The following is an 11,420-nucleotide window of genomic DNA, read 5'->3' as shown; positions in this document are numbered from 1 at the left end:
GTGTTGAAAGTTCAACTTACAAATGTGCAAGAAAGCCCATAATTTAAAATTTCTCTTAAGTGGTGGTACCCAAGGAAAAAAAATAAAGAGACCACTTCTAAAAGCCTTATCTTGTATAATATTGTCATATATAATCCCCAAATAATAAGAAAGATAATATCATTTTGAGCTCTGCTCACAACCATCCCCATGTCCCCTGACAAATACCAGCTTCTCCAGGTGTTGGGTGATTTGACGGCTAAAGCAAAGTCTCTAGCAATGGTGGATGATGACAGAACCCACAAATCAGCGACAAGACCTGAACTTTGACCTCATGTTCCAGCATCAAAGTATCAAATACATTGAATATTAGCCTCTATCAGGTGAGGGATTAGTAAAGATCTTTCCAAATCTGTTGGTTGCTGTCTGTCTTAGTGACAGTGTCCTTTACCTTATAGAAACTTTGCAATTTTATGAGGTCCCATTTATCAATTCTTGATCTTAGAGCATAAGCCATTGGTGTTCTGTTCAGGAGCCTTTCCCTTGTGCCCAAGTATTGAAGGTTCTTTCCCCCATGCTCTTCTATCAGTTTCAGCAAATCTGGTTTTATGTGAAGGTCCTTTATCCACTTGGACTTGAGCTTTGTACAAGGAGATAAGAATGGATCGATTTACCTGGCAGTGGTGGTCCACGCCTTTAATCCCAGTGCTTGGGAGGCAGTGGCAGTCAGATTTCTGAGTTCGAGGCCAGCCTGGTCTACAGAGTGAGTTCCAGGACAACCAGGCTTACACAGAGAAAACCTGTCTGGAAAAACCAAAAAAAAAAAAAAAAAAAAAAAAAAAAAAAAAAAAAAAAAAAAAAAAAAAAAAAAAAGGATCAATTTGCATTTTTCTACATGTTGTCCTCCAGTTGAACCAGCACCATTTGTTGAAGCTGTCCTTTTTCCACTGGACACTTTTAGCTCCTTTGTCAAAGATCAAGTGACCATAGGTGTATAGGTTCATTTTTGGGTCTTCAATTCTATTACATTGATATTCCTGCCTGTCTCTGTACCAATACCACGCAGTTTTTATCGCTATTGCTCTGTAGTATACCTTGAGGTCAGGGACGGTGATTCCTCCAGAAGTTCTTTTATTGTTGAGAATAGTTTTTGTTATTCTGGGTATTTTGTTATTCCAAATGAATTTGACAATTTCTCTTTCTAACTCTGTGAAGTATTAAGTTTGAATTTATTGGGAATTGCATTGAATCTGTAGATTGCTTTCAGCAAGATGGCCATTTTTACTACATTAATCCTGCCAATCCATGAGCATGGGAGATCTTTCCATCTTCTGAGATCTTCTTTGATTTTTTTCTTCAGAGACTTGAAGTTCTTGTCATACAGATCTTTCACTTGCTTGGTTAGATTCACACCAAGGTATTTTATATTATTTGTGACTATTGTGAAGGGTGTCATTTCCCTAATTCCTTTCTCAGCCTGTTTATCTTTCTAGTAGAGAAACGCTACTGATTTATTTGAGTTGATTTTATAATCAGCCACTTTGCTGAAGTTGTTTATCAGGTTTAAGAGTTCTCTGGTGGAAGTTTTGGGCTCACTTAAATATACTATCATATTATCTGCAAATAGTGATATTTTGACTTCTTCCTTTCCTATTTGTATCCCTTTGAATTCTTTTTGTTGTCTAATTGCTCTGGCTAGGACTTCCAGTACTATATTGAATAGGTAGGGTGAGAGTGGACAGCCTTGTCTAGTCCCTGATTTTAGTGGGATTGCTTCAAGTTTCTATCCATTTAGTTTGATGTTGGCTACTGGTTTGCAGCATATTGCCTTTACTATGTTTAGGTATGGGCCTTGAATTCCTGATCTTTCCAAGACTTTTACCATGAAGGAATGTTAAATTTTGTCAAATGGATTCGGTTTGTGAGAATTTTATTGAGTATTTTTGCATCAGTATTCATAAGGGAGATTGGTCTGAAGTTCTCTTTCTTTGTTGGGTCTTTGTGAGGTTTAAGTGTGAGCATGATAGTGGCTTCATATAATGAATTGAGTGGTGTTCCTTCTGTAACTATTTTGTGGAATAGTTTGAAGAGAATTGGTATTAGGTCTTCCTTGAAGGTCTGATAGAATTCTGCACTAAAACTATCTGGTCCTGGTTTTTCTTTTTGTGGGGAGACTTTTAATGACTGCTGCTATATCTTTAGGGGTAATGGGACTGTTTAGATGGATTATCTGCTCCCGATTTAACTTTGGTACCTGGTATCTGTCTAGAAAATTGTCCATTTCATCCAGATTTTCCAGTTTTGTTGAATATAAGCTTTTGTAGTAGGATCTGATGATTTTTTAAATTTCTTCTGTTTCTGTTATTATGTCTCTTTTTTCAGTTCTAATTTAATTAATTTGGATACTGTTTTTAAATTTGGATAATGTCTCTGTGCCCTCTGGTTAGTCTGGCTAAGAGAAATTAGACTCCAGACAACCAAATGACCCTATTAAAATGGGGTACAGAGCTAAAACAGAGAATTCTCAACTGAGGAAACTCAAATGGCTGAAAAGCACCTAAAGAAATGTTCAACATCCTTAGTCATCAGGGAAATGCACATCAAAACAACCCTGAGATTCTACTTCACACCAGTCAGAATGTCTAAGATAAAAAACTCAGGTGATAGTAGATGCTGGAGAGGATGTGGAGAAAGAGGATCACTCCTCCATGGTTGGTGGGATTGCAAGCTGGTACAACCACTCTGAAAACCAGTCTGGTGGTTCCTCAGAAAATTGGACATAGCATTACCTGAGGATCCAGCTATACCACTACTGGGCATATTCCCAGAAGATACTCCAACATATAACAAGGACATATGCTCCACTATGTTCATAGCAGCCTTATTTATAATAGCCAGAAGCTGGAAAGAACCCAGGCGTCCTTCAACAGAGGAATGGATGCAAAAAAGGTGGTACATTTACACAATGGAGTACTACTCAGCTATTAAAAACAGTGACTTCGAGAAATTCTTAGGTAAATGGATGGAACTAGAAAATATCATCCTGAGCGAGGTAACCCAATCACCAAAGAACACACATGCTATTCACTCACTGATAATTGGATATTAGCCCAGAAGCTTGCAATACCCAAGATTCAACTCACAGACCACATGAAGCTCATAAAGAAGGAAGACCAAGTGCTTAGGTCTTTCTTAGAAGGAGTAACAAAATACTCAAGGGAGAAAATATGGAGACAAAGTATGGAACAGAAACTGAAGGAGGGGCTGTCTGGAGACCATTCCACCTAGGTATCCATCCAATGTACAGTTCCCAAAGGTAGACACTGATGTGGATGTCAGGAAGTGCATGCTGTCAGGATCCTGATCTAGCTGTCTCCTTAGAGGTCTGCCAGAGTTTGACATATTCAGAGGTGGATACTCACAGCTAACCATTGAACTGATCAAGGGGTTTCCAATGGAGGAGTTAGAGAGAAGGAGCTGAAGGAGCTGACAGGGTTAGTGGCCATATTAGCAGAGCAACAATACCAACCAACCAGAGTTCCCAGGGTCTAAACCACCAGCCTGGGGTATATAAAGAGGGACCCATGGCTCCAGCTGTATATTTAGGGGAGGATGGCCTTGTTGTGCATAGGTGGGAGAGGAGATCCTTGGTCCCATGAAGGCTGGAGGCTGAGTGTGGGGGAATTAGAGAGTGGAGAGGTGGGACTGGGGGTGTGGGTAGGGGCACATCCTCATAGAAGCAGGATGGGGGGATGGAATAGGGGGTTCTTGGGCGAGTTGGAGGGAGAATGAGGTAAGGGGATAGATAACATCTAAAATGTAAATAAGATATCCAATAAAAATTTTTAAAAAATTAAAAAAAAACAAAAACAAAAAACAAAATATTAAATACTTGAGTGGATTCTCTCCTGAGATCGTCAACTATTTTATCCACTGTAGGTCAATGCTTAGATATTCAATTTAAACATGAGAACTCTTTAGAAAACATTTGTTAAGTTATGTAATAATGTTCTTACCTATGAATTTTTTTTTTGAATTAAGGTACTACCTAAAACTTCCAAAATTGGATAGATAGCTTTGTTTTTTTGTGTTTTAAGGCCCACAAAAATAACTGTTTGGAAGTGGGATACTTTAGACATAATGCAATTTTAACTTATAAATGATGACCTGCATACTCATTAGAAGTTTCTATTGAGGTATAGTTTCCTGTCACCCTGATGAGTTACTCAGTACTCTTTCTGTACCTAATCACATTCCAAGAGCTAATTCTGTCCCATTGTAGCAAAACACAAAGCAGTTCAGGTTAAGATACTGAGAATGCTTTGATTACTTTTAGCCTGATGTGTCTCTGAAACTTCTAACTTGGTGATCCCCTCACTTAGCATACTCCAGCCAGGCTCATTTTTACAGTTCAACTGACTAATGGATTTCTTTGTCTTCTGAAGTAGAAGTGTATAGTTGCATTATTTGATGCAGACTCATGTGGTGTTTTGATGAGGCTAGATGCATAAGAGGATACATGATGTTTGGAGAAAACATAAATGGGACCCAGTGGACAGTGATGACACTCTTGCATAGCTAGCCTTCCATGCTTTGTTGGACTCAAATTCTAACTATACCCAGAGAAACTAAATAGTGCCACCAAAATCTTTAAAAAGAAATCCTTTACCTGTGAGTTTTTCTGCACTTAAGCAATGTTACGATTGTGAAGCACAAATTCCAGATCAACCTTCTGATTCCTCAAAGTCTCCTAAAGACTACCAATCCAGCTATCTCTTAAGCACATCTATTATAAAATTATCAGTTGTATAATTATCAGATCTGTCAGATCACCACCTGTGGTGACAGTTAAATTTTGTTCTTTTTATGGCTTATTTTTGGCAATTCCTTAAAATCACTATGTTTAATTTCTTAGACATGTCTGCTTCTATTTTGTTCTTGCTATTTTCATTCAAGGTGCTAAGGATAGAACACAAAGATGCTAAGCATCTGTTCTGTCTTTAAGCCACACATCCCAATCCCTGTTTTCCATGTTACTGGACTTTATTACTCATGTATTTTAAACTTCAGCTACTTCTGCTTCTCCTTCTGCATTTCATGCTTAGTGCTTCATGCTTAGTGCTTTTTCTTCTGGTAATTCACCTAGCCACCAATTATCCCTAATGGTCACAAAAAGAGGCTTTCTAAAGACTGGGATTTTAGTAAACTTGGCATTCCTGTTGGATTTACAGAACTGAACACCTTTTTTCTACATTAAATGCACTTGATGAACATATCAACAGAATTGATGGTATACCCTAAATATTTCTTATACCACAGATATAGTTTCTTTGTGAATTTATCCAAATAAGTCAACAATATCTCTCAACATTCAAACAGGTTTCTAAGGTCCTGTTCTATAACTTGAGTGACTTGAAACAGATAAACAGCATAATGCTTGAGGTACTCTAATTCTTAATTGGTTTTAATATCTATATAAATTTAGATAGTAGCTTCCTCTCTATGCTGAATGTTTTCTGAAATAGTGAAACACTTGGGGCACACGTATTATTGAGAATGATATAGATGAATGGGAGCCAGGGTGTCACTTAGTTGTAGAATATGTGTGAAGCACCCAGATACCTGGATTCCTCCATCATTGCTAAAACAACCCTAAAAGATAAACTGTAGAAACTTTATTTTTTAATTAATGTTTTCCTTGTGTACATAGCCTTAGCTGGCCTCAAACTCTAATCCTCTTGCTATGGTTTTCAAGAGCTGGGATTACATGTACAAGCCATCAAAACGGGTAAGAAAATATGTTTTTAAAAATATATTTGTCAGTATTAACCTGTGATATCCAAACATATTCTGTGATATGTAATGCAAACTTTATTTTATCAGGCACTTTGCTTTTGCAACCACATTGTACAAAGGGTCAAGACCCAGCAGTGTTTGCTTGTCTGGCTCCTTAGGAACAGCACCTCTCTGTCAGCTCTAATTTCAACCCTTCCTTTCTTTGCTGTACCATGTGACTACAGAGAGCCTCCACACCCATCACCAGCCTGCATTTCTCTTCCCTTTAGTCCTCAGAAGCCTTTAATTAGCAGTTTACTCTAATTATTACACTTGATCTACTTGCCCTGCTAAGTCCCTGTGTCCCTACCCCCACATCTTCACATTTGGTCTTTTTCTTCTCAGACTGTGATTCAATATTCTTAAATTGTAAAAATTAGTTATTTCCAAGTGTGTTACCTTTGCATAAAAGAGCAGTACAAAGTAATCAAAAGGAAAACAGTTTTCCACATGCAGAAAATTACAATGTACATTGCTTTATCGACTGAAAAAAATGTTTTAGCAGACAGAAGTCTTACTCTATCCTCCTTCTACACTATATATTATATTACATTATATTCTATACTTCCGTCTTGGTCTCTGAAGCTCAGACATATAAACATTAATAAGAACTATAATGTTAAATGTTCTCCGTATAAAACAATTAAAAATGAAATAACAAAATATTCCTTAAAAGTTTTCATGAATAAGTTTCTCAGTAGCTTTTATTTTTCTGCCATTGAAAAAAATCACTGATATAGTGACCTTGGATGAACAGTGAATAAAGACAAAGTGGATTTGTGTATAGCAGACCACGCTATGAGTGTGTTATTTTTCCACTTTGAGTGGAAAGTGGGATGTATGACTCCTTTAACAGATTTAATATCTTCATTTAATATCTGCAAAAAAAAAAAAACAAAATGAAGTTTGCAAATGTTTGTTACTTTTGCATTCATCTATTTAAACAGCAGCTCCAAATACATGAAAACACTACCATGGAGACAAACCACACCAGTCTTGATAGACTTAGCTTTCTCTTTTGGTCTGTCCCTTTTTTTCCAACCTTCATCATCAAAGCCAATGTTCATCTGGTCTGCAATGGTAGCTGTCTGGTGGGATTTGGTCCAGATCAGCTTGACCTATCGTTCTTTGTCTATGTGATAGAAAACCAGAGCTTTGTGACAAAAGCAAAAAGTGCTCTTCTTATTCTTTCTTTGATCTCCAAAAAGGAATTCTTGAGTGGAAAGGTGAGAGGATGGATCTTAAGATTTGCTTAATGCTATAATCTAAAGTAAACAAACTACTTTTCCATGAAGATTTAGAAATTCCCAACAACAAAATTAACCCTTTTAGATCTTTTAATAGTAATGATGATGGGGGTGGTGATGATGATGATGATAACAATACCTCCCCTTTGATGAACCTGTACATTTCTGAGACTTAAGTATATTTATTTACTTAGAGTCTGAATGATGTTTATAATGTTAGCAATAGATAAGCTCTGTGATACTTGGTAGTGTATGTTAACATGTAGTATTTTTCTTTCCTTTTTTCTTTCTTTCTTTCTTTCTTTCTTTCTTTCTTTCTTTCTTCTTCTTCTTCTTCTTCTTCTTCTTCTTCTTCTTCTTCTCTCTCTCTCTCTCTCTCTCTCTCTCTCTCTCTCTCTCTCTCTCTCCCTCCCTCCCTCCTTCCCTCCCTCCCTCTCTTTCTTCCTTCCTTTCTTTCTTTTTTTCATTTTTCTCCAGACAGGGTTTATCTGTCAAGTCTTGGGTGTCCTGGAACTCATTCTGTAGACTAGACTGGCCTCAAACTCACAGAGTTCCATCTGTCTCTATCTTCTGAGCTCTGGGATTAAAGGTAGGCACCACCTGGCTATTGGCATATCTTTAAAGGTGATGAATTTTATGCTTTTTCTCCTAGCTTTTTATTCTGTTTATTTTGTTTCTAAACTGCTTTAGTAACCACATCTCTTTCCTTTCTTCTTTACAGCATCTGGTTTTCAGAATTGAACTCATCACTCAGTCGTTCTATGTTTTACCTACTATCTCAGTTAACTCTTTTTGACTTGATGTTTATACAAACATATAAATGAGTGCATTAAGCCATTTCTTTGTGTGTTTATTCTTTAAGAACATACCAATATTAATGCTAGTTAAATTTTCAAATATGCTCAGCAATTCTCAACTCAATGTTATATCTTTTTTAGAATTAGGAATAATTTTTATTTTATGTGAAACTTCTGCATCTTAAAATATTTTAGTTTATTCAATAGATAGTTATATAAAATACTGATGAAGCTTCTATGAAATGAATGCATTATTTCTGTTCAAAAAATAAATATGATTCATCAAAAGTTAGAAGAAATACCATAAAAACTACACCATGCATGAGTGACATCACACGGGTTCTCTAAAATAATGCTTTTGGCATTCATAATTACAGCTTCAATCTTCTGTAAGAGTCTTATGTACTCTTAACCCTGGATCCAACTTTCCAGCCTCTGAAGATTTCCTCTTTTTAAAAAGACTTTATGTACTTGTGTGTATCTGTATGAGTTTATCCTAAACATGTACATGCAAGTACCATTGTAGGCCATATGGCATCAGATCCATTGTAAATAAGACTATAGGGAATCCTGGGTACTGAGGATAGAACCCTGGTTCCTTTGCAAAATAAAAAAAAAAGCTTTTTAACCTCTGAACCATCTCTGCAGTCACTCAAACCTCTCTTGTGAGGGCACTCTGTGGATATCACTAAAGATTTGCTTTACATCATAGAACGAGGGCAAACAGATTTGACATTTCTCAGATGAGGCTTTTGGATATCATGTGACTTCTGAGCACAACAGAAGACACTGGTGACTGTCACAAGAGGAGAAGTTTTCAGCAGCGTGCCTAAATTGAGACATTCAACATACCTGAATATCTATGTTTTGCCTATAAATTTGGGATAAATGGCTACACTTTTTTATTGAAGTAATTCATAAGTGAGAACATATTCAATTTCACATTAGTGTGCCAGAATAAAAGAGTAGTATCCTTCATCTTAGAGATTTCTTGAGTCTTATTTATAAAATTTTGGCCAATAAAGAGACAATATGCATATAAAACATAAAAATAATTCTGCAAAAACAACCACTGTTATGTACTGGACTCATAAATAGAGTCAGAAGAAAAAAGAGGAGAAATAATATTTCATTCTCTGAGGTATGGCACTAACTTCCATCTGGGTCTGAAATATTTGGCTAACAAAATTAAATGTGTGGGGCAATGGGCTGTGAGAGGCAGCTGGGTACCTGGTCGAGTAGGCCTTGAACTCCTGAGACCCTCCAGTGACAGAAGGAGTTTTGCCTTGCTCTTGGGCCCCTGGTTCCTCTCATATCACTACAGCTCCTTCCACAAAGAGGTTTGTGGCCATCAGTCAAGTAGCACAGGTGACATAGGCTGCAGAGCCCCAAGACATCTCCATGTTCATGAGATACCTAAAGGCCAGAGGGCATAGCCAATTAAGCATTCCTTCCCAGACCCTCCTCATACTCACAAAAGGTATTTAACCTCAGGCCCTCCCTGAGAACACGGGGTCTAGCTTCATCCATGTTCTGCCATGTTCTGTCATAACAATAAACATTTTGAGACCATGGACTACTTCTCTTCTTTGGGACCCACAGTGGGGAACTGTGGAGAAAGTCTTCAACTACTGAGCTGCCTTCTAACCTCCTGCTGCTGACATTCCTTCCAAGAGGCCACCAACTCAAGCAAGCAAGATGAGCCAGCCAGCCGTGACCTAGTCAAGCTAGTCATCATGACCAAGAGCCCCCTTCCTGTGAGACACAGCTGGAGTTTCTCCCCTTGCACTTTTGGCTGCCTGTTGATCTAGCTCAGTCCGTGGTCTCTCAGTAGTGCCTGAGAGCCCAAGGCCTGACACCAGTTTGTTCTCAGCTGCCCCCTGGCCCAGGAATTTTCAAATCAAGAGCTCTGCCCCCTTGGGGGTCTCAGACTGTGTTCTCTCCACCCACAGAGCAGAATCCCACAGCTTCTCACAGCCTAACTCAGAGACATAATATCTATCTTTGGGCTGTAATGTTTGTGGTGTTGACTATCCAGGGGAGAATTAAAAATGGATGATGTTGACAAAGGCAAGATTTTTGTTCTGAAGTGTGTCCAGTGCCACACTGTAGAATAGAGGGGCAACAATAAGACTGGGCCAAATCTTCATGGTCTATTTAGGCAGAATAAAGGTCAGGTCATTTGATTTTCGTTCAAGGATGCCACTAAGAACAGAGGAATCAAGTGGGGAAAAGACACCCTGATGGAGAATTTGAAGAATCTGATCTGCACTGGAGTTAAGAAGGGAGAAAGAACAGACCTAATAACTTACCTTTAAAAGGCTGCTAACAAATAAATCTATGGCCTTATTTGTTACAAAAACTGTCTCATACTTTTAATGTACATTGTAATTTAATTTATATACCAGAATTCAGATCATAAATGACTAACAATGTTTTTGTCAGACAGGACAGTCCTTGTTTAAGAAAAACTGACTAGTAGGGTAAACATGATTTTTAAAATAACAGCTCAAATTGCATAAATGCTATCACCATTCTCCCTTTCTCAAGACAGGATTGGATTTAGGAAAGTTCTACTTTCTACAAAGATAGTGCTTTCACCTCAGGACCTATTGAGTGGCTTTATTCTTGAATTTATATAATTGGACATATTAATTCTATCACTGATGACTCAGAACCAAGTCTGTGTTTCAGTTTCTGTCACTAGTCTATACAGGTCATGGTTAATTATTAGGAGGTAACTATCTATTCCTCAGGTTGCCAACTTAATTAGAATTTTCTATGGCAAGGAATACTGCCTTTACTACTGAAGAACATTTAGTGAGAATTATGTATAATACTAATAAAGAGTATTTAACATTTGAAAAATCAAACCACACCAAAACATAACACATTAATAGGACTGGAGACAATTTTCTGATTATCTGAATTCATGCAGTAGAAGCATTTGACAAAACATAACTCAAGATATATTTGCCACTGTGGGAATAAAAGGATCTTCTTCATCTGATAAATGGCATTAAAAGAAATTTGTATGCAACAATATTCCCAGTTGAAGCTATTCATGCTTTCTGCCTAAAACTAGAAAACACCAAGAGTGCCTGTTCATGTAAGAGATAGAATTATAAAAAGATGGAAAAGTGACACAAAACATATTTAAAGAGCCAAAGTTTGCCAACCATTAAAAAAAAACAAAACCAACAATATACAAACTAAAATTAAGTATATCAGGGTATATCTTTTTATATCCCTAAAAATCAAATAAAAATGTAAAATGTTAATGAGACTAAGAAGCAAGTAGAACTCTTTGACATTCCTTTTTGCGATTCTATTTGACACCCCTCCAAAAAAATAGTGCAAAGACTTGAAAACATTTGTCTACAAAAATCTTATAGAGCCAGGAACAATGGGACATACCTACTTATGAGGCTGAGACAATAGGACTGCTGAAAAGCAATAGATCATGGCCCATCTGAGGAACACAGGGATAGTTATTCTTTAATAATAAAAATAAGAGCCTCAAAAATTATATACATACGTTCACATTATCTTTACTAATAAC

General features: G+C 37.1%; 1 pseudogene; it reads left to right on the top strand.

Annotated features, from left to right (window-relative positions):
• Positions 1–9,909: 9,909 nt before the first annotated feature.
• Positions 9,910–10,194, top strand: LOC117707513 (cytochrome c pseudogene; annotated as a pseudogene).
• The last annotated feature ends 1,226 nt before the right edge of the window (positions 10,195–11,420 follow it).

This window comes from Arvicanthis niloticus, chromosome 4 (assembly GCF_011762505.2).
Source record: "Arvicanthis niloticus isolate mArvNil1 chromosome 4, mArvNil1.pat.X, whole genome shotgun sequence".
Classification (NCBI taxonomy): Eukaryota; Metazoa; Chordata; class Mammalia; order Rodentia; family Muridae; genus Arvicanthis; species Arvicanthis niloticus.
This window is presented reverse-complemented; position numbering and strand designations above follow the sequence as displayed.